Genomic DNA, 22,709 nt, shown 5'->3' with positions numbered 1-22,709 from the left:
CCCATCACAAGCTTGGAAATTGAAACTGTAATCAAAAATCTCCCAGCAAACAAAAGCCTAGGACCAGACAGCTTCACAGCTGAATTCTACCAAAAATTTAGAGACAAGCTAACACCTATCCTACTCAAATTCTTCCAGAAAATTGCAGAGGAAGGTAAACTTCCAAACTCATTCTATAAGGACACCATCACCCTAATACCAAAACCAGACAAAGATGCCAAAAAAAAAGAAAACTACAGTCCAATATCACTGATGAACGTAGATGCAAAAATCCTTAACAAAATGCTAGCAAACAGAATCCAACAACATATTAAAAAGACCAAGTGGGCTTTATCCCAGGGATGCAAGGATTCTTCAATATCTGCAAATCAATCAGTGTAATACACCACATTAACAAATTGAAAGATAAAAACTGTATGATTATCTCAATAGATGCAGAGAAAGCCTTTGACAAAATTCAACATCCATTTATGATAAAAACCCTCCAGAAAGCAGGAATAGAAGGAACATACCTCAACAGAATAAAAGCTATATACAACAAACCCACAGCAAACATTATCCTCAATAGTGAAAAACTGAAAGCATTTCCCGTAAAGTCAGGAACAAGACAAGGGTGCCCACTCTCACCACTACTATTCAACATCGTTTTGGAAGTTTTGGCCACAGCAATCAGAGCAGAAAAAGAAATAAAAGGAATCCAGATTGGAAAAGAAGAGGTAAAACTCTCACTGTTTGCAGATGACATGATCCTCTACATAGGAAACCCTAAAGATTCCACCAGAAAATTACTAGAGCTAATCAATGAATATAGTAAGTTGCAGGATATAAAATTAACACAGAGAAATCCCTTGCATTCCTAACACTAACAATGAGAAAACAGAAAGAGAAATTAAGGAAACAATACCATTCACCATTGCAACGAAAAAAATAAAATACTTAAAGAAACAAAAGACCTATATATAGAAAACTATAAAACACTGGTGAAAGAAATCAAAGAAGACACAAATAGATGGAGAAATATTCCATGTTCATGGATTGGAAGAATCAATATAGTGAAAATGAGTATACTACCCAAAGCAATCTATAAATTCAATGCAATCCCTATCAAGCTACCAACAGTATTTTTCACAGAACTAGAACAAATAATTTCATAATTTGTATGGAAATACAAAAAACCTCGAATAGCCAAAGCAATCTTGAGGAATTAAGAATGGAACTGGAGGAATCAACCTGCCTGACTTCAGGCTCTACTACAAAGCCACAGTCATCAAGACAGTATGGTACTGGCACAAAGACAGAAATATAGATCAATGGAACAAAATAGAAAGCCCAGAGATAAATCCACATACCTATGGACATCTTATCTTCGACAAAGGAGGCAAGAATATACAATGGAGAAAAGATAATCTCTTTAACAAGTGGTGCTGGGAAAACTGGTCAACCACTTGTAAAAGAATAAAACTAGAACACTTTCTAGCACCATACACAAAAATAAACTCAAAATGGATTAAAGATCTAAACGTAAGACCAGAAACTATAAAACTCCTAGAGGAAAACATAGGGAAAACACTCTCCGACATAAACCACAGCAGGATCCTCTATGACGCACCTCCCAGAATATTGGAAATAAAAGCAAAAATAAACAAATGGGACCTAATTAAAATTAAAAGCTTTTGCACAACAAAGGAAACTATAGGCAAGGTGAAAAGACAACCTTCAGAATGGGAGAAAATAATAGCAAATGAGCAACTGACCAAGAATTAATCTCAAAAATATGCAAGCAACTCCTGCAGCTCAATTCCAGAAAAATAAACGACCCAATCAAAAAATGGGCCAAAGAACTAAACAGACATTTCTCCAAAGAAGACATATGGATGGCTAACAAACACATGAAAAGATGCTCAGCATCACTCATTATCAGAGAAATGCAAATCAAAACCACAGTGAGGTACCATTTCACGGCCGTCAGAATGGCTGCTATCCAAAAGTCTACAAGCAATAAATGTTGGAGAGGGTGTGGAGAAAAGGCAACCCTCTTACACTGTTGGTGGGAATGCAAACTAGTACAGCCACTATGGAGAACAATGTGGAGATTCCTTAAAAAACTGGAAATAGAACTGCCATATGACCCAGCAATCCCACTACTGGGCATACACACCAAGGAAACCAGAATTGAAAGAGACATGTGTACCCCAATGTTCATCACAGCACTATTTACAATAGCGAGGACATGGAAGCAACCTAGATGTCCATCAGCAGACGAATGGATAAGGAAGCTGTGGTACATATACACAATGGAATATTACTCAGCCATTAAAAAGAATACATTTGAATCAGTTCTAATGAAGTGGATGAAACTGGAGCCTATTATACAGAGTGAAGTAAACCAGAAAGAAAAACACCAATACAGTATACTAACGCATATGCATGGAATTTAGAAAGATGGTAACAATAACCCTATATGCGAGACAGCATAAGAGACAACAGATGTATAGAACAGTCTTTTGGACTTTGTGGGAAAAGGCAAGGGTGGGATGAATTGGAAGAATGGCATTGAAACATGTATATTATCATATGAGAAACGAATTGCCAGTCCAGGTTCTATGCATGAGACAGGGTGCTCAGGGCTGGTGTACTGGGATGACCCAGAGGGATGGGATGAGGAGGGAGGTGGGAGGGGGGTTCAGGATGGGTAACACATGTACACCCATGGTGGATCCATGTCAATGTATGGCAAAACCACTACAATATTGTAAAGTAATTAGCCTCCAGTTAAAATAAATAAATTTATGAAAAAACTATAAAAAAAAAAATACAGTCTTGTATAATTAGCTAACAAAAGATGTAGAAAATTCCCTAATCTTATGTTTGCCCTTATGATTGTTGTCACTAATCAAAACTGGTAAAATGCAAAGACGTCTCCAAGAGAGCATGCAACTTTTCTGGTTGGGAGCCACTGTGTGCAGGGTGGGCCTCTGCCCTCATCTTCTGGTGATGCCCACTCCCCTTGGTCACCCCATCCACTCTGTTGACTTCAAATGCCCTCTGGATATAGGTAACACATACAGATACATGTCAATGAGCCACAAATCTGTCCCTCCAGCTCACACATCTCTTCTGAGCTTTAACCTCTGTTGTTTAACTCCCCAGCGAACACCTCCCCTCGAATGTACTCTATAATCCCAAGCATTGCAAAGGCCTCATCTACCTTGAGATCTCAAACTGCTCTTTCCTCTTGAGAAAGATACTATCATCCACTCTAGAAACTGAAGTGTCACCCTTGTCCCCTCCTGCTTCCCCTGCCCTCTCCTCCATTCACCAAGTCCTGTCAATTTCAGCTGCTTCCTACACCCTGAATCCATCTGCTTCTCTCCATCCTCCCTGCCACTTCCTCGACCCCAAATCAGAGGCTCCTCCTCCCCCGCACACCTTCTGCATCAGCCTGCTATCTTTCAACAGCATCTTTCATCCCAGATCCCATCCCATCTCTACCCTACAGACAGTGGCCTTTCTAAAAGCAAATTTCAGTGGCTGTCTACTTCCCTCAACATAAAATCTGGACTCTTGGACACGGCCTCCTGGCTCTGCTCATCCTCTCTCTACCCCTTCCAACCCACCCTGTTATACCTGTGCCCATGTGCTTGACCTTAGTTCGGTTCCACTAAAGACCAAAGCTCTGAGACTTCCCTGGTGGTCCAGTGGTTAAGACTCCTCACCCCTGGGCTTCCCTGGTGGCTCAGTGGTAAAGAATCCACTTGCCAATGCAGAAGTCATGGGTTTGATCCCTGGTCCAGGAATATCGCACATGCTTCAGAGCAATTAAGCCCGTGTGCCACAACTACTGAAGCCCTTGCGCCCTAGAGCTTGTGCTCTGCAGCAAGAGAAGCAACCACAATGAGAAGCCCACCCCTCATTGCATCTAGAGAGTAGCTCCCATTCCCCAAAACTAGAGAAAAGCCCAAGCACTAACGAAGACCCAGCACAACCAAAAATAAACAAAATTAAAAAAAAGACTCCTCATTCCCAATGCAGGGGGCCAAGATTCAATCTCTGATCAGGGAACTGGATCCTACATGTTCCAACTAAGGAATAGATCCCTCATGTCTCAACTAAGACCTGCAGCAGCCAAAAAAAGAAAGAAAGCAAGAATAAGCAAAAAAGAACAGTGCTCTCTTCTCCTACCAGGTTTCTCCAGATGCTGGTCCATGCACCAGGAAGCCCAGTCCTCCCCCTGCTTGCCTGGCTAACTCCTCTTCTGCAGCTCGGTGGAGATGCTTTGTAATCGTGGAAAAGTCTTCTAGATCCAAAATATGGGTTAGGAGCCCCTCTTATGCGCTCTCATGTCACCAACTTCTTTCATCACAAAACTTCTCAGAGTTTAACTACCTATTTGTTGGCTGTCCCCATTAGCCCGTAAGCACCAGGTTATCCTGTTTCTCTGATTCCTTTTGTGTTTCCAGAGCCTGTCAGAACAGCTGTACCTGAGTCAGCACCCAAACACAGAGGGAATGAATGAATGAGACTCAAGTCTAAGGAGGAGGCGGCTTACTCAATGGCCGCCAAAGCATTGCAAACTACATGGCCGCAACCTGCCTGAGGCTTTGACTCAACTATCTCTTATCCACACAACTCTGCAAGCTCTGTATTATTTTCAGATGTTTTACAGATGAAGGTCAGTGGGATTAAACAGCTTTCTCCAGGTCGCACAGCTCATACGCATGCTGAAAACCTGGCCTCTGTAACTTCAAAACATGTTCCTTATCTTTGCAAACACTGCCTCTCCCCCAAGCCCATGCACAACAGTCAGAGGTCTACACATCGGCCTCCCAGAGTGACTCCAATCCATCTTCCACTCGACAGTCCTTCAAACATGAAGACTTGCCAGGAGTGGTCAGGTTGACCCTTTGCACCCCCACTGGGGCTTGAACGGGCTTCTCCCTGGCGCATGTGACCCTTCTCCATTGACTCATCAGGCCTACTTCTCCCTGCTGTTTGCACGCAAAGCCTAAGAGAAGCACAGCATCACCATGCTTTAAAGCATCTCACCCGTGACTCCCCCTTGAGCTGCCAAGACAGGCCCTCCGTAGGACAAAAGGCAGAAACCATACAGTTGCCATCCACAGGCATCACAAAGAAAAGCCAGCTCACCCTGGTTGGGTGCAGGGCACCCTGGCCTGGTGGCAGTGCTGGCTCTAGTCTAGTGCAGGCTCCCGTCTTCCTCTTCAGCAGCCACCCCCACTTCACCTCGGAGGCTCCCTCTAGACGGACCACCAGCCACAGACCTTCTGGGTCCACGGTGTGTAGGAGCCACTCCAGGGCCTGCCTCAGAAACACCTGAATTATTGGCAGGAAATTCAGCTAAAAAGCCGTACTCTGCAAGTGACAAATCCAGGCTGAGTAACTGACACAGGCTGGATTTGATAAGCTGCTACCTTTTAATCAGGTTGGAGCTAAGACTTGGTTTGAACAAAGCGAGACTCTCCAATCTACAAAACTAGCGATGGGCTTGTAAGAGGATAAAACATCTGACTGTTGATTTGAAAGTTTTTGAAAAACTCCCACCCAGAATTCCACAGGATTTAGTAGTTACCACAGGAACAGAAAAGGATGCTGTCACGGTAGGCAGAACTAGATGGAATTGTAAGTCATTTTGTCTTATACGTTTCTGAAAAGATCTTCTTTACTCAGAGGACATCAAAGCTGAAATGTCACATAACTCTCTTTGTGTTTCTGGGTTCTGTTTAATGACACGGAGAAGATGGGGGATCAGCACATGGCATCACAGGTTGTTTGTACTATTCTTAGAATAATAACCTGTAAAATGATCTGAAATGAAACAGCACTGATTCCAATGACTTTGCAGCTCAATTCAATGACAGTTTTGCTAAATAAGAGCAAAAACAACAGTATTCAAGCTGTTGAATTTCTGAATTAAATCTAACTTTTCTTCCACATTCTGTGCAGGCCTTGGCAGCAAGAGAAATGGTCGGGACTGGGGCAGCAGCCTGCCTCTTCTCCATTGATCAGGACAACACTGCCAAGTTGACTGGAGGGCAGAGTCTGGAAGTGGAGGTGAAAAAAGAATACTTATCAAGGAAGCCAAGAAAGCAGAAGTGATGGCTGGGAATCCCACTGCCATAATGGCCAGTAAACTCTACTTTGGAAAATTTTATCAAGAGCCAAATACATTGACTGGACTTCCCTGGTGGTTCCAGTGGTAAAGAATCCGCCTGCCAGTGCAAGGGACATGGGTTCAATCCCCGATCCCATATGCAATTGGGGCAGTTAAGCCCGTATGCGGCAAATACTGAAGCCCTGGAGCTCTAGAGCCCGTGCTCTGCAACAAGAGAAGCCACCACAATGAGAAGCCTGTGCCCCGAAATTAGAGTAGCCCACAAGCTGCAACTGGAGAAAGTTCATGTGCTGCAATGAAGATCCAGTACAGCCAAAAATAAATAAATAAATAAAAATTAAAAGGAAAAAAAAAAAAGCAATTATACTGATGCTGAAGTCAACCAAGCCAGGAACATCAATTTCACATGAACTTTTTTTTTCCCCTGGTCAAAAAAAAATTAATTGAGGCATAATTGATCAATAAAATTTTAAGATATTTAAAGTGTACTTCATTAACTTAACAGATTTTGTATTTAAAACTCGCCTACCTGCTCAAATTTATTTGTAGCTCCTACATAATCCTCCCAGAACTTTTGCTGTCATTTGTGACATGCACAGTGTGTGTGCTCTGTCATGTCCAACTCCTTGCAACCCCATGGACTGTAGCCCGCCAGGCTCCTCTGTCCATGAAATTTTCCAGGCAAAAATACCAGAGTGGGTTGCCATTTCCTCCTCCAGGGGATCTTCCCAAGCCAGGGATCAATCCCTCACCTCCTGTGTTTCCTGCATTGACAGGCAGATTCTTTACCACTGAGCCACCTGGGAAGCTGACATGCACAGAGCAGGGAACAATTTGACTTACAGGGAGAACACAGCCCCAGTGGAAGTCCAACAAGGCTACACTTAGTCTTCTTATTTCAGCTCAGACTGTTAGGAAAAAAAAAGTGTCCTTTTCTGCAGGCTATGTCACGCCACAATTGTGTGTGTGTGCATGTGAGAATGTGTGTCTGTGTGTGATTTCATTATTTAAAATGGCCCCCAAGGGAATTCCCTGGTGGTCCAATGGTTAGGACTCCGTGCTTTCACTGCCAAGGGTCTGGCTTCAACCCTTGGTGGCAGAACTAAGATTCCATAGGCCATGCCAAAATAAACAAATAATAATAAAAAATTTAAAAATAATAATAAATGAAATGCCCCCCCAACTGTGCTGAAGTATTCCTAGTGTTCCTGAGTGCAGGACGGCTGTCATGTGCTTTATGGACAAAATATGTCTTAGATGAGCTTCCTTCAGGCACACACTACATTGTCAGTGGCCATGCATTCAATGTTGATTCATGAACCAACAATAAATACTACATACAGTTTTTTTTAGACAGAACACATATACAACCAGGTTCTGTGTTGACTGGTTGACAAGAATGTTGGGACTGGAGGCTCACAGGAACCTAACTCCCTAGAAATTTCAATATTCATGAATAAATCCAGTATTCTCTAATTCAGTGTCTGTAGCAACTGTTTTGGAACATAACTTCTGAGAATAACAAGAAGTAACCAGTTTTCAAATTACAGTGAAAATGCCCTAAATATGTAAAATAAGACTTGCAGGGAAAAAGCAAGGGCTATTCAGCTATAGGACATTCTTTTTCTACTTTTTGAAGATTTAAGAATTCTACAATTTCTGATCACTAGCTTCTGTTGGAAAATATAGCCAGCTAATACTTGCATATCCTCTCTAAATTGTGATGTTTTATTAGCAATTAATCATAATTATTATGATTAACTGCTAAACAGAAAGTATAGTTTCACCTTTAAAAAAAGGTTACACTTCTTAACCACCTGCAAAATGGGCTTCCTCGAAATGAGAATTTCACAGGTGTACAATTCATATTCATTGGAGAGTTAAGACTTGAAGACCTCAAATCTAATCTTACCTGTGCTTCAAAGTAAGACTAATACATGATCACTCTGCAAAGATGCTCTTTAACTAAAGCAATATGCAACATTAGGCCACTGTTTCCACTCAGAAACAGACTGTTTATTCAGCCTATACATCACATTGCCACTGGTCTCCAAGATTTATTTTTATGGAATGCTCAGTTTCAACAACTTGTTGTTAGAATAAAAACAGACAAATCCTCTTAATACCAACAAAGTAAAACTATTTAACACAGTGTGAACACTTTGTAAACACTGTCATCTGATTTGGGTACCTCTTTGTTAAATCTATGTCCAAGTTTCTTAAAGTAAGCAATATTTGAATTTTCTTATCACTAAGTCTTAGAACATGTTAATTATTCCCCCAAATTACTCACTAATATATGAGCATGGCAAACCACTTCAGGATTCTTGAGAACCCCATGAACAGTATGAAAAGGCAAAAAGATAGGACACTGAAAGATGAATTCCCCAGGTTGGTAGGTGCCCAATATGCTACTGGAGATCAGTGGAGAAATAACTCCAGAATGATGGGATGGAGCCAAAGCAAAAACAATACCCAACTGTGGATGTGACTGGTGACAGAAGCAAAGTCTGATGCTGTAAAGAGCAATATTGCATAGGAACCTGGAATGTTAGGTCCATGAATAATGGGAAATTGGAAGTGGTCAAACAGGAGATGGCAAGAGTGGACGTCGACATTCTAGGAATCAGCGAACTAAGACGGACTGGAATGGATGAATTTAACTCAGATGACCATTATATCTACTACTGTGGGCAGGAACCCCTTAGAAGAAATGGAGTAGCCATCATGGCCAACAAAAGACTCCGAAATGCAGTACTTGGATGCAATCTCAAAAACGACAGAATGGTCTCTGTTCGTTTCCAAGGCAAACCATTCAGTGTCACAGTAATCCAAGTCTATGCCCCGACCAGTAACGCCGAAGAAGCTGAACTTGAATGGTTCTATGAAGACCTACAAGACCTTTTAGGACTAACACCCAAAAAAGATGTCCTTTTCTTTACAGGGGACTGGAATGCAAAAGTAGAAAGTCATGAAACACCTGGCGTAACAGGCAAATTTGGGCTTGGAGTACAGAATGAAGCAGGGCAAAGGCTAATAGCGTTTTGCCAAGAGAACGCACTGGTCATAGAAAACACCCTCTTCCAGCAGCACAAAAGAAGACTCTATACATGGACATCACCAGATGGTCAACACCGAAATCAGATTGATTATATTCTTTGCAGCCAAAGATGGAGAAGCTCTATACAGTCAGCAAAAACAAGACTGGGAGCAGACTGTGGCTCAGATCGTGAACGCTTTATTGCCAAATTCAGACTTAAATTGAAGAAAGTAGGGAAAACCACTAGACCATTTAAGTATGACCTAAATCAAATCCCTTATGATTATACAGTGGAAGTGACAAATAGATTTAAGGGACTAGATCTGATAGACAGAGTGCCTGATGAACTATGGACAGAGGTTCGTGACATTGTACAGGAGACAGGGATCAAGACCATCCCCATGGAAAAGAAATGCAAAAAAGCAAAATGGCTGTCTGAGGAGGCCTTACAAATAGCTAGGAAAAGAAGAGAAGCGAAAAGCAAAGGAGAAAAGGAAAGATATTCCCATCTGAATGCAAAGTTCCAAAGAATAGCAAGGAGAGATAAGAAAGCCTTCCTCAGCAATCAATGTAAAGAAATAGAGGGAAACAACAGAATGGGAAAGACTAGAACTCTCTTCAAGAAAATTAGAGATACCAAGGGAACATTTCATGCAAATATGGGCTCGATAAAGGACAGAAATGGTATGGACCTAACAGAAGCAGAAGATATTAAGAAGAGGTGGCAAGAATACACAGAAGAACTGTACAAAAAAGATCTTCATGACACAGATAATCACGATGGTGTGATCACTCACTGAGAGCCAGACATCCTGGAATGTGAAATCAAGTGGGCCTTAGAAACCGTCACTACTAACAAAGCTAGTGGAGGTGATGGAATTCCAGTTGAGCTATTTCAAATCCTCAAAGATGATGCTGTGAAAGTGCTGCACTCAATATGCCAGCAAATCTGGAAAACTAAGCAGTGGCCACAGGACTGGAAAAAGTCAGTTTGCATTCCAATCCCAAAGAAAGGCAATGCCAAAGAATGCTCAAACTACCGCACAATTGCACTCATCTCACATGCTAGTAAAGTAATGCTCAAAATTCTCCAAGCCAGGCTTCAGCAATACGTGAACCGTGAACTTCCAGATGTTCGAGCTGGTTTTAGAAAAAGCAGAGGAACAAGAGATCAAATTGCCAACATCCGATGGATCATCAAAAAAGCAAGAGTTCCAGAAAAACATCTATTTCTGCTTTATTGACTATGCCAAAGCCTTTGACTGTGTGGATCACAACAAACTTTGGAAAATTCTGAAAGAGATGGGAATAGCAGACCATCTGACTTGTCTCTTGAGAAACCTGTATGCAGGTCAGGAAGCAACAGTTAGAACTGGACATGGAACAACAGACTGTTTCCAAATAGGAAAAGGAGTACATCAAGGCTGTATATTGTCACCCTGTTTATTTAACTTATATGCAGAGTACATCATGAGAAATGCTGGGCTTGAAGAAACACAAGCTGGAATCAAGATTGCCTCGAGAAATATCAATAACCTCAGATATGCAGATGACACCATCCTTCGGGCAGAAAGTGAAGAAGAACTAAAGAACCTCTTGATGAAAGTGAAAGAAGAGAGTGAAAAAGTTGGCTTAAAGCTCAACGTTCAGAAAACTAAGATCATGGCATCTGGTCCCATCACTTCATGGGAAATAGATGGGGAAACAGTGGAAACAGTATCAGACTTTATTTTTTTGGGCTCCAAAATCACTGCTGATGGTGACTGCAGCCATGAAATTAAAAGACATTTACTCCTTGGAAGGAAGGTTATGACCAACCTAGATAGCGTATTTAAAAGCAGAGACATTACTTTGCCAACAAAAGTACGTCTAGTCAAGGCTATGGTTTTTCCAGTGGTCATGTATGGATGTGACAGTTGGACGGTGAAGAAAGCTGAGCACCGAAGAATTGATGCTTTTGAACTGTGGTGTTAGAGAAGACTCTTGAGAGTCCCTTGGACTGCAAGGAGACCCAACCAGTCCATCCTAAAGGAGATCAGTCCTGCGTGTTCATTGGAAGGACTGATGTTGAAGCTGAAACTCCAATACTTGGGCCACCTCATGCGAAGAGTTGACTTATTGGAAAAGATCCTAATGCTGGGAAGGATTGGGGGAAGGAGGAGAAGGGGACGACAGAGGATGAGATGGCTGGATGGCATCACTGACTCGATGCACATGGGTTTGGGTAAACTCTGGGAGTTGGTGATGGACAGGGAGGCCTGGTGTGCTGCGATTCATGGGGTCGCAAAGAGTCGGACATGACTGAGTGACTGAACTGAACTGATTGAACCAATTTGAAAATAAGCAAAATATCGGACTCAGGTCTTCCCCCTCACTCACATGTTTCTTGTAATTTACATAAAATCAGTTCATATATATGTGTACTGTTAGAATGACTCTGGTAGGATGTGGAACAGAAAACATGACCTGATTATTTATGAGATCTCTATTGTTTTTTGTTTCCTTGTTTAAGGTATATATTTCTCACTCATTGGTACTGCACTGGAAAATTTGTGGCACCAAATGTCTGCTGTAGTTGGGATCCAGATCCTCAATGTTTATGTTTGGCAGTATTATTCATGTTCTTAAATTGAGATAGGGAAGGGATGCCCCATGTCCTTCTCAAAGATAACCCGGGATTCTAATTAAGGATGTGGTGTGGAATACTTGCATATAGAAAGAAGCAAAAGGTCTTTTTGTGGGATCCTGACTGTGTTGGGATAGTGAGCTAGATGTGAGAGATACCGCCATGTCATTTGCCTCATGTACTCCAAAAGGGAAAACTGGGGGGAAAAAATCACGACACGAAAGTAACAAGGGTATATTTTGCCTCAAAGAAATCTGTTAATGCCTAGCATGGACTCTTTAAGAATATCTCTAGAGAAAGGGGAACGAAGGAGAGGGTAATACTTAATTTAATGTTTATTTTTCAAATGTTTCTGTTTTGCAAAAGTTAATAAGAGTCTGATCTCCTGATAGTAACCATAGGGAACTTTATCAGTTTCTAAACATAATTCTTACTGTCTCCCCTGAGCTGGGGAAAAGAAAGGGCTGTCTCACATAGAAAACGCCAGCTTCTCTCTCTCATATATTTAGTGTGGCTAAAATAACCCATAGAAAATGAAATACTTATTAATGCTTTTTTCTTCCCAAAGGCTACTCTTCATAATAGTCAACAAGCCAGCTGTCTAAGGGGCAGAAGGGTGTGGATTTTACACAGTGGAATTCCCCTGACATTCCTCCCACAATCAGAGACCTCATTCTCAGAGCCCAGATTGCAGAGAAAGAATTGGGGTAGAAGATATTCCCATATTTGCTCTTTTCATTAAGACTTTTCAAAGGACACTTTATTCTAGCACTCATTTAGATGAGAAAGAAAGTCAAGAATTTTTTCTCCAGGCAAATAACTCATAAGAAGAAAAAAAAACCCTTCATTATGATTTATTTCATAAGGATCATTAAATAACAGGTGAAAACAGATTGCCACTAAAATTTCAGGATGGCTGTTAATGGTTACCTTGAAAGAAATAAGCAAAAATTTTCAAAGAAAATTATGAAGTAAATTTGTTACTATTTTCACAGCCATCTCAATTTGACTAGAAGATGGCTAAAATTTGTGTATGTACAATCAATTTGCCTAGAATATGACAGGCAACCTCTATATTTAATTTTCAACAATGACAGAGTGGCTTGGTAGGGCTCTCGAGAATGTGAGCTCAGGAAATTATACTCTTCTCAATGGTTCACTTTTCACTTTCACGCATTGGAGAAGGAAATGGCAACCCACTCCAGTGTTCTTGCCTGGAGAATCCCAGGGATGGAGGAGCCTGGTGGGCTTCCGTCTGTGGGGTCGCGCAGAGTCGGCCACGACTGAAGCGACTTAGCAGCAGCAGCAGCAGCAGCAATGGTCCCTCTCTAAGGACTTGTACAGCTGAAAGAAATCTCAAATGTCATTTCATCATCTATGCAACTCAAACATTTTTTCCAATAGATGAGATTATCGAAACCTAAGAAATTAAGACCAAGGTGACACATCGAGTTAGAATGAGGCTGGATCATAGCCCTCCTGCTTCCTGGTTGGGCCTCCATCACTAACCGGGATCTACAGTGAGCATCCCTGTCAACCCTGACTTGTGCTTTTCCTGATTGTTCCCTCTAATTTTACTGCCTAAACACATTGCCATCTGTTACAGGAATGCAACCCTGACTGTGTGGTGAGAGGGTAAAGGAGGCCTGAGGGACCTCCTAAAGTCATTGCTAGTAGACATATGATAAGGGTAGAGAAATGCCAGGTTGCCTCCCCAGCCCAGAGCCCCACCCACAATATTTCGCGTGCTTCTGAGCATTTCTATGGACTTTGGTCTCTTTGGGCTTCTCAGAATTACCCTAAAACAGAGTGAGTCTGCATGAACCTGACCATGAGTGCTATTTTATCTTGTATGGGGCCAGGTACTATTTTGAATGAAAAGACTTTCAAGTGAAGAGGCTGAGGGGTAGGGGATGGGGCAAAGTAAAATATGTATCTTTAGAATGAGGTATGTGCAAGGGGGAAGTTTTTTCAAAGGCTTGTGTATGTATAATATCATTTCCCTATTCCCTACTTTCTTAGTAAAAGGCCAGTGTTCACTAGTGAAATGGCTATTGTAAGAACTGAAATTAGCACTTCATGGTCTAGAATCTCAACCAAATTTCTGACAGCTTGTTGGTTATACTGTGAGGTCTTTCCAATATCTATAACCACTAAACTGCATTCCTAGGGAAGTGATTATAAAGCTCAATTTATCTGAGTTCCTTACACCAAAATGTGTTAATATTTTCCCCTTCAGAATATGTCTTTTGTCAATCAAAATAGAAAATAATCCTAAAATGAAATGGCATTTTACAACATAATGCTAATAATGCTAATGCCAAATTGGAAAAGAAAGCTTCAAGAGTGCTTTGAAAGTGGGACCAAAGTACCAATTAAAAGAAAAATTACAGGCAAATTAAGAGCATGCTTTTTCCATTGACACTGAACCTCAGCAATTTTCTCCACAATGACTTGAAAACCCTATAATTCTCAGAGAAATCTGGCAATTGCACCCATTTTCTTTCAGCAGAATAGAGAACTATGTGTTGTGGTTTGTAGTTCAAAGAAATATTACTTTACAGTGGAAATGGCAGGGGGGATGGGCACAGGGAGGAGGCCAGGACTACTCTTAAGTATCATCAAAAAGAAGAAATCTAAGCTACACTTAACCACCATGTAGTAGCTTACCCCATCACCTTTATTTTTCATGCTAGCTAATTGGTAAAAAGATTAAAAAAAAAAAGATGTCATATTTCATGTAATTTAATGACAGTGTACTCTATTTCAACAGAGCATGTGCACATGAACTGCCTTTACAATGATAGAGGGATGCTCTGTAAGTTTTTTATCTAATACCCCGCGATAGCAAAAAGAGGAACATCCTGAGAACCAGTTGAGGGGATGAGAGTGAGCTGCCTAAGGCAGAATTCATGCGAGTGTCATGAAGCTGTAAGGGACAGTGCTCTGTGACCAAACTTACTCTTTACATCAATTGACAATCCTGGGTATTGGTCCAGGATCATCATTCAAAATGTGAAAGATTTACCAACACAGATGAAGAAAATTGACTGCTCTCCTTTAGAAATCAAAGAACATATTGAGGATTTCCCATTGCCAACACCGTCCTTCTAAAGCAGCGTAACGGGGGGACTTCCCCGGTGGTCTAGTGATTAAGGCTTCACCTACCAATGCAGGGTGTGTGGGTTTGATCCCTGACCGGGAAGTTAAGATCCCATGTGCCTCGAGGCCAAAAAAACAAAACATCAAAGAGAAGCAATATTGTAACAACTTCAATAAAGACTTTAAAATGGCCCACATCAAAAAACCTCTTTGAGAAATACAGTTAGGGAAACAGATTGGATCAGTGACTTGGGTTGACCCAGAACTCAGCAATCTGGTTTGGGTTCTGCTCCATCACCCAGGGCTCTCTCCTGTGGTGGAGGAGACTCTTCCATATCTGTGCGGATTTAAGCATGAGCCTACGGCAGATGATGACATGTTGGGAAGAGAGAAGGGCCCTATTCAAAACCAAGGAATTGAGGTTTATTTAGGATTTTACATAGCATGGTGAGGGGGATCATTTGATACTTTGCTATTTCTGAAAGTGCCCCTTGATAAGTATCTGCATTGTTTGAACATTATCATAGAATCAAACCTATTATCTGGTGGCAGACTGTACTGAACATAGACCAACGACTCTCTGTCCCAAAGCAACATTCCTTTGGGAAAAAACCAACCCCACTCCTTCTGCCTTCAATGTGATAAGCTGAGTGAGTGGCTGCTCAGATCCAAACATTAGCTTTCGTGTTGCTGCCGGAGCATAATTTGCTCTATGCTTCTTGATGACTGCTTAAAGCAATCATGTTTAAAATGGATAAATCTTGCCAGGAGGTTAGCAAGTCAACTAAGGTGCAGGGAGAAAGCATGGTACAGTTTTACAACTCATTTTAGAGAGGAATTTCAAATATAACAGGTTGTTGACATTCTGGATACGGGGGACTGTTACTTCATCCAGTTTTATGAAAATCCGGTATTAAGAAAACTGACTTTTCTACCTCAAAGACCTAGGGAGCAAAAGATTTGCACCAGAATCCTTTCCTGTTCACTGACAGCCTTTTTTTTTTTTTTTTTTCAAACAGCATCACCCCTAGTAACTTACTGTTAGTGTCAGGACACTGATGATTAAGTGCTGGAGTAGGGAGCTTTAGGGTAAGAAAACAGAGGTAAAGAGATAGCTACCACTGCCAATTACAGGGTAACCAGAAAGCACACCATCTCTTTAATTAAATGTAAGATAATTGGAAAAGCAATTTGATTTATGAAAATTTGACCCACACCCAAATTTCAAGACTCTGTTTATTGTGCAACCTCAGGCAAACCCTGCAGCAGTGAGCAAAACATGAAGTTGTTTCTACACTAATACATGCCAAGTGTGACACCTAGATGAAAAGAAAACAGATTTGTTCAACTGGTGCTTTTTCTCTCTTTATAGCATTATTACTCATATTAAGCCTTAACTACAAAAATAATTCGACTCTTTAAAAAAGCCTGGCTAGCTGTATTAACAGGCTATGATTCTTTTTAAGATCAATTCAAATACCTCCTTCTCTCTGAAGTCCTTCCAAGTTCCCTCACCTGGGGAGAACTTTTTCGTCCTCTGGGTTCCTCTAATGTCTTACTCATGTTCTCCACAGAAGATTTATTCCATCGGTTCTATAGATATGAGTCTCTGCCACCAGACTGAAGATCCTTGAGGACACAAATCATCTTTATTAATCTTTATGTTCCCACCAGCTACCTGAATTCTTGGCTCTTAATGGATGCTTGATGAAAACGTATTTCATCATATTTATGGAGAAGAAGACAAACATAAAGTTATAAATAACTCAGTTTCATTGTAATCAAAGCCGACAAATTTCTACTCTACACTCTACACTTCACCCCCAGTGACAGCTAGTCACATGATCTCAGTAGCACACTGGCAGATTTGGGGGGAGGATAGGATTCCTGTCATCCAGTCTCAGGGGACATTGTTGTTGAGCAGCAGAGTGATCAAAAGTAGTGTTAGCTGAGAAAGAAACGATGAAGTATCTGGAAAACCAATACAAGTTTTCCAAGCTGCACAGACTTGGAAACTGACTACAATGTTCTGTATTAAAAAAAAAACAACAACAGCATTTTGGGGGAATTCCCTGGTGATCCAGTAGTTAAGACTCTCCTATCTCACCAAAGGGTTTGGGTTCGATCCCTGGTCCAGGAACTAAAATCCTATAAGCTGTGCAGTGCAGCCAAAAAAGAAAAGAAGAGAAAGTATCTTTCACCCTTTTCTTTTGAAATTGTACTCCTTTCTCCTTCCTCTCCTGTCAAGATAAATTTTAGAGGTCTTTGACTTCCTCTCTGGCTCGACTTATTCAGAGTTCCCCGACTCCTTGATCCCACTCACAGATGTGTCAGTCCCCTCATTTGACATTCCTTCTTTTAAACACTCACCATCTTTATCTTATTTTTTTGTCACGTGGCATGTGGGATCTTAGTTTCCCAGGCAGGGATCGAACCCTCACCCCCTATATTGGAAACACAGAGTCTTAACCACTGGACCACCTGGGAAGTCCGTATTTAATGCTTTAATCCCTGCTAAGAGGGAAATTTTGTCCATCTTGCTTGCTGAGTTATGACCAGCGCCCAGTCCAAAATGGATAGTCAATCTCTTTATTCAGTGAGCAGAGGATAAAAGAGAGGAAAGAGAAAGAAGAACCTTAACAGGAAGACGGTTGCAAGACCTTAAGACAACAAACAGACAGTGACGGCGGGATGGCCAGTGTTTCTTCACTGTCTACTGAACTGTTTCAGGAAAAAAGAGTCTGTTCAGATACTGTCTTGGGATGAAGACAAGAGCTTAGGAAAGAAAGCTAAGAGGAAGGCTGGATATGGGACAGTGCATGCTGCTGTGGGATTAAGGAGTGTAAACTAATACAAGGATGAAAGTCAGTGTTGTCAGTTACAACAGATGTTTTATTTTCTTTTCCTTTTGCCCCCAGGCTCCTCTGTTCATGGAATTCTCCAGGGAAGAACACTGGAGTAGGTTGCCATTCCCTTCTCCAGGGGATCTTCCTGACCCAGGGATCAAACCCAGGTCTCCTGCATTGCAGGCAGATTCTTTACTGCCTAAGCCACCAGGCAGGTGCTTTTAAAAGGCATCTCTCTCGTCCCTCTCCACGCCTGGAAAATATCACCAAAATAGTTAACGACTGAATTTAAAGCAGCCTAACACTGTTCTGACCTTTATATGTTTTACGCAGCCTGCTTGCCTCAGAGCAGAGAAAGAAAAACCACCCTGCACGTCTGTGGATTTGAGGTGTCTAATGGACAGGGTGGCTTCCCAGGTAGCTCAAGGGGTAAAGAATCTGCCAGCCAATGCAGGAAACGAAGGAGACACAGGTTTGATCCCTGGGTTTCGAAGATCCCCTGGAGAAGCGAATGGCAACCCGCTCCAGTATTCTTGCCTGGAGAATCCCATGGACAGCAGAGCCTGGCAGGCTACAGTCCAGGGGGTCGCAAAGTGTCGGACATAACTGAGTGACTGGGCACATTCGCATGCACGGACAGGGTACATCAACCATGAAATCCATGATTACCCTGCACAACCTTAAATACTCCTCCCAAACCTACTCCTCAATAAATTTTTAAAAATTATTTTCATAATAAAAAATGTTAGAGGCGCTTCACAGAATTGTAAACATAATTCCACTCGGTTGGGTAAGGCCAGTCAGGAACAATGCTTCTCAGAAAGAAAGAGCCCCTCAAACCTAAAAGACTAAATGCTTAGTGGTTGGTCTGCCAGACACACACGGGAGACAGTAAATTTATCTTTGGAAAAAAAGGTATAAAGAGGTTTCAACGCCTTTTGAGAGTCAAGAGGAGCCAGTGGTGGCAGAAGGAAGTGGCAGAAGGGGAAGCCCGTCCTGGCCTTCTAGAGCCTTGAGGCCCTTTTGTAAGACATTAAAGGTGCCGTTCGGACCCTGCTGCAGTGGGCTCAGACCCATGCAGGGGACAAAACAGTGGAGTGAGTGAGCGAAAGCTGCTCATTTGTGTCTGACTCTTTGCGACCCCCATGGACTGTAGCCCGCCAGGTTCCTCTGTCCAAGGGATTCTCCAGGCCAGAATACTGGAGTGGGTAGCCATTCCCTTCTCCAGGGGATCTTCCCAACCCAGGGATCAAACCCAGGTCTCCTGAATTGCAGGTGGATTCTTTACCAGCTGAGTCGCCAGGGAAAAGGCATTTCCCACAAGAGCTCAGCACAGCAGAATGACCCAAGTCTTTCAAGTCTTTTTTTCTCCCTCAAACAGCCAAACATTTTGCACTTTTTCAGTTCAAAGCCACCTTCATGCAGACACCTGCCTTATAGTCACCAACAAACAGGGGTGGCAGTAATTTTTTTTTTTTTTTGCCATGAGGCAAGTGGATCTTAGTTCCTCAACTGGGAATCAAACCCCTATCCCCTGCATTGGAAGCATGGAATCTTAACCTTTGGACCACAGGGGAAGTCCCAGTGAATTACTAGGGAAGTCCAAGTAGAAAATGTATAAATAGATGCTAATCTTCAGGACATTTACATACACAGAGAGAGGGGGGAGAGGAGGAAGGATGGAGAGTGGGGAAGAGGGAAAGACAGAGGGTGGGTGAGCGTGCCAGGCTCTGTGTGAGGCCTGGGCATACACATGCACACGCTTATGTATCAGCAGCATGTGGGACGCAGATGCAGGGAGACTGACTGGGTGACTTCAGCTCAAAAAGTGCCGAGACACAGAGAGAGGAGCCTTCCCTTTGGGAGCACTCCACATGTGAGGGGAGCTTGACCCCTGTCCACAATAAAGTTACAAGTGTCTTCTTAAGACTGTATTTTATCTTTAAGGACAGACCAAGAAGAACTCCCACTTCCCCAAACCCCTTACACTGAGAATCCCGCAAGTAGTTACTCTTTAAGACAGATAATCGGGAGAAAACCATAATTCAGAATGATACATGCACCCCAGTGTTTATTGCAGCACAATTCACAATAGCCAAGACATGAAAACAACCTAAATATCCATCAACAGACGAATGGATAAAGAAAAGGTGGTGTGTATCTATGTGTGTGTATATATACATATATAGAGAGAGAGATTAAGATACACACACACACACACACACACACACACACAACAATGGAATATTACTCAGCCATGAAAAAGAACAAAATAATGCCATTTGCAGCAACACGGATGGACCCAGAGATTAGCACACTAAGTGAAGTAAGTCAGAGAGAGTAAGACAAACATGATACAATATCACTCATATGTGGAATCTAATTTTTAAAAATGACACAAATGAACTTATTTACAAATCAGAAACAGATGCACAGATATTGGGAAAAAAAAAAACAACCAAAAAACTTATGGTTACCAAAGGGGAAATGTGGGGAGGAGAGATAAATCATGAGCCTAGGATTAACATACATCACTGCATAAAATAGAAAATCAACAAGGATCTATTGAACAGCACAGGGAACTCTACTCAATATTCTGTAAAATCCTGTATGAGAAAAAAATCTGAAAAAGAATGAATATAGGTATATGTTTAACTGAATCAGTTTGCTGTACACCTGAAACTAACACAATACTGTAAATCAACTATACTCCAATAAAAATTTTTTAAAAAGACAGATAATCATCCAGACTTAAACCAGCAACAGCCCACCTACCTAACTGGTAACACAGGCCATTGTTCTGTCACGGCGACTTGTCCAACTGGGTCAATGAATATTTTGCCTTAAAGCCTTTTTCTCCTTGTGTGGCTCTCTCTAGACTGTTGAAATGATGTCTGAATCCTCTCCAGGGCAATCCTTCTTATACTCCCAGACAACAAACACATCACTGGCAGCGTTCTCTTCAATAACAACCCCATTCCTTTGTCATTTGTCACCTCTCCCTCCCTGAATCCTCTGTGATAACTCAAACGGGCTGAAGGCTGTGGCCCAGACACTGCAATGATCCTGTGTGTCCATTTGTTTTTTTTTCCACACATACACAGAGTCAGGGAGCTTCGTTCTTCTATGAAAGCGGATCCTCGTAGGTCAAAAACTAGATTTTTCAAAGGCCAAACCATTTTGTCTACTATGTCTTGGCTCAGCTGCTGGAAAGAACTAAGGTGTCTAAATTTAGATTTTTCCCATGGCTTAACTCAGGCAAATGTCCTTTCCGTGCAACATGCATGGCAGCAGGCCCTGCAACTCTCCCTAGCGGTCAAGTGCCCCAGTCTCTTCTCACGGCCCCCGTTACAGGTAACCAAGCTGACACTGCACCCCCAACCTCCACCAGCCCCACCCATCCTTCGTCACAGGTGGAGTCTGCTCCCCCTGCCCACTAACCCTCCTGAGACGAAACTTCAGAAGCTGCTTCTTCCCACTCCAGCACAAAGCCCGAGAAGGCTCTCACGAACAACAGAGTCCTCCCACCCCCAGCGCAGGGTATTGGCTCCCCTCTCTCATACCAACGTCCCCTCGCCACAATTCCCACCACCACCACTGCCCTCCCTTACCCAACACCACACAGTCAGGGAAAGAAAAGCTTGCTAACCTGAATACAAAATTACAACTTGGGACCCATTTATCACAAAAACAACTGTAAACCCAGAAAACCAAAGACCAGCTCATTCGCAAACTACATGTACATCTATAGGACTATGTGGAAGGCAGGTGCCACACAACCAGATTAGAAGATAAATCTTTCATGGCCATAAACAGTCACATGGGGAACGACACAGGTATCGGACAAGGGCAGAGAGGTCCTGGTACACTGTCTCTGTGGCTTTGAGAATGAGCACCCAGAACTGAATGGTGACTCCGTCACGTAGCTCAGTAACGAGGTCTCTTTGATGAAGAGTCATTTTCAGCCTCCACCTCCAATACTGTGAATCCACTATTACTTCACTTTTCCTCAGGGCAGACTAAAGAAGAGACACTTCCGTTCACAGATAGAACAGGTGAGGCAAGACCATGTCACTATTCCTATCAAGTCAAGAGAAGAGGTGGTACTTGGATAAAGCTGAGAGTGGGCTGTTTTACATCTCAACATTGTCTTTATAAAAATGCCTGTGCCTTTTGGGACTTCCCTTGCGGTTAAGACTCCATGCTTTCACTACAGGCGACACAGATTGGATCCTTGGTTGGGGAACTTTGATCTCACCTGCTGCACGGCCCATACACACACACACACGCACACACACACACACACACACACTCACACATACACAAGTGTTTTCACAATTCAGATGTTGACTGTGGCACAAATGAATGCAGCAAATACTTTGTGTTCCCTGGTATCTGCCTCGGTAGAGGCTCCCTATCCATTTGGAGAGAGCCCTTCTAGGGAATATGCGTGAAAACATGCTGCCGGAAGCGTAACTGCTCTTTTGTTGCATCTCCTTGCTGATCCATCCAAGAGGTCTGACCCCGTTTTCGTTTCTCCAGCCGGCACTGCACACACACAAATCCGGGTTTATGACTCTACAATGTGAGCAGTCTGAATCTCATGATCTTTCCTTCCTACTCAGGCCTTCCTAATGAAGCCTTAACCTTTCTGATTTCTTTACAGGGTGAGAAAAACAAACCCAAGGAAGGCCCCCCTCCACCCCGCCCCGATTTCCTGCAGGGGGACAGATCTGTAGGACTGAATTGTAAAGCCATGGGAAAATGCTGGATTTTGACACCTAAGCTCGTTAGAACAACTGAGCCAAACACAGATGAATGGTCTGGCCCATCAGAATCCAGTGTCACAGGAGGAAAAATCTCAACCTTGGGAGGGGTGTGTGTGTGGTGTGTGAGCGTGTGGATGTGTTGGGGGTTGGGCCTGGGGGCAGGGATTGAAGTAGAACTCTGTCTGCGTTTCCT

The 22,709-nt window shown here is 42.4% G+C and overlaps 1 protein-coding gene and 1 long non-coding RNA gene across 2 annotated transcripts in view; one reads left to right on the top strand and one right to left on the bottom strand.

The window, feature by feature from the left end:
- Positions 1–22,709, bottom strand: part of KIAA1217 (KIAA1217 ortholog) — a 357,946-nt gene that overhangs the window by 281,397 nt on the left and 53,840 nt on the right.
- LOC145532216 (uncharacterized) lies at positions 15,896–21,309 on the top strand. The gene is made up of 2 exons (XR_014073095.1): positions 15,896–18,332; positions 18,912–21,309. It is a non-coding gene; the product is annotated as an uncharacterized LOC145532216 (long non-coding RNA).

The sequence above is a fragment of the Giraffa tippelskirchi genome, chromosome 13 (assembly GCF_054371585.1).
Source record: "Giraffa tippelskirchi isolate mGirTip1 chromosome 13, T2T-mGirTip1v1.2.pri, whole genome shotgun sequence".
NCBI classification, from domain to species: Eukaryota; Metazoa; Chordata; class Mammalia; order Artiodactyla; family Giraffidae; genus Giraffa; species Giraffa tippelskirchi.
Note: the sequence above shows the minus strand (reverse complement) of the source record. Positions and strands in the feature narration are given on the sequence as shown.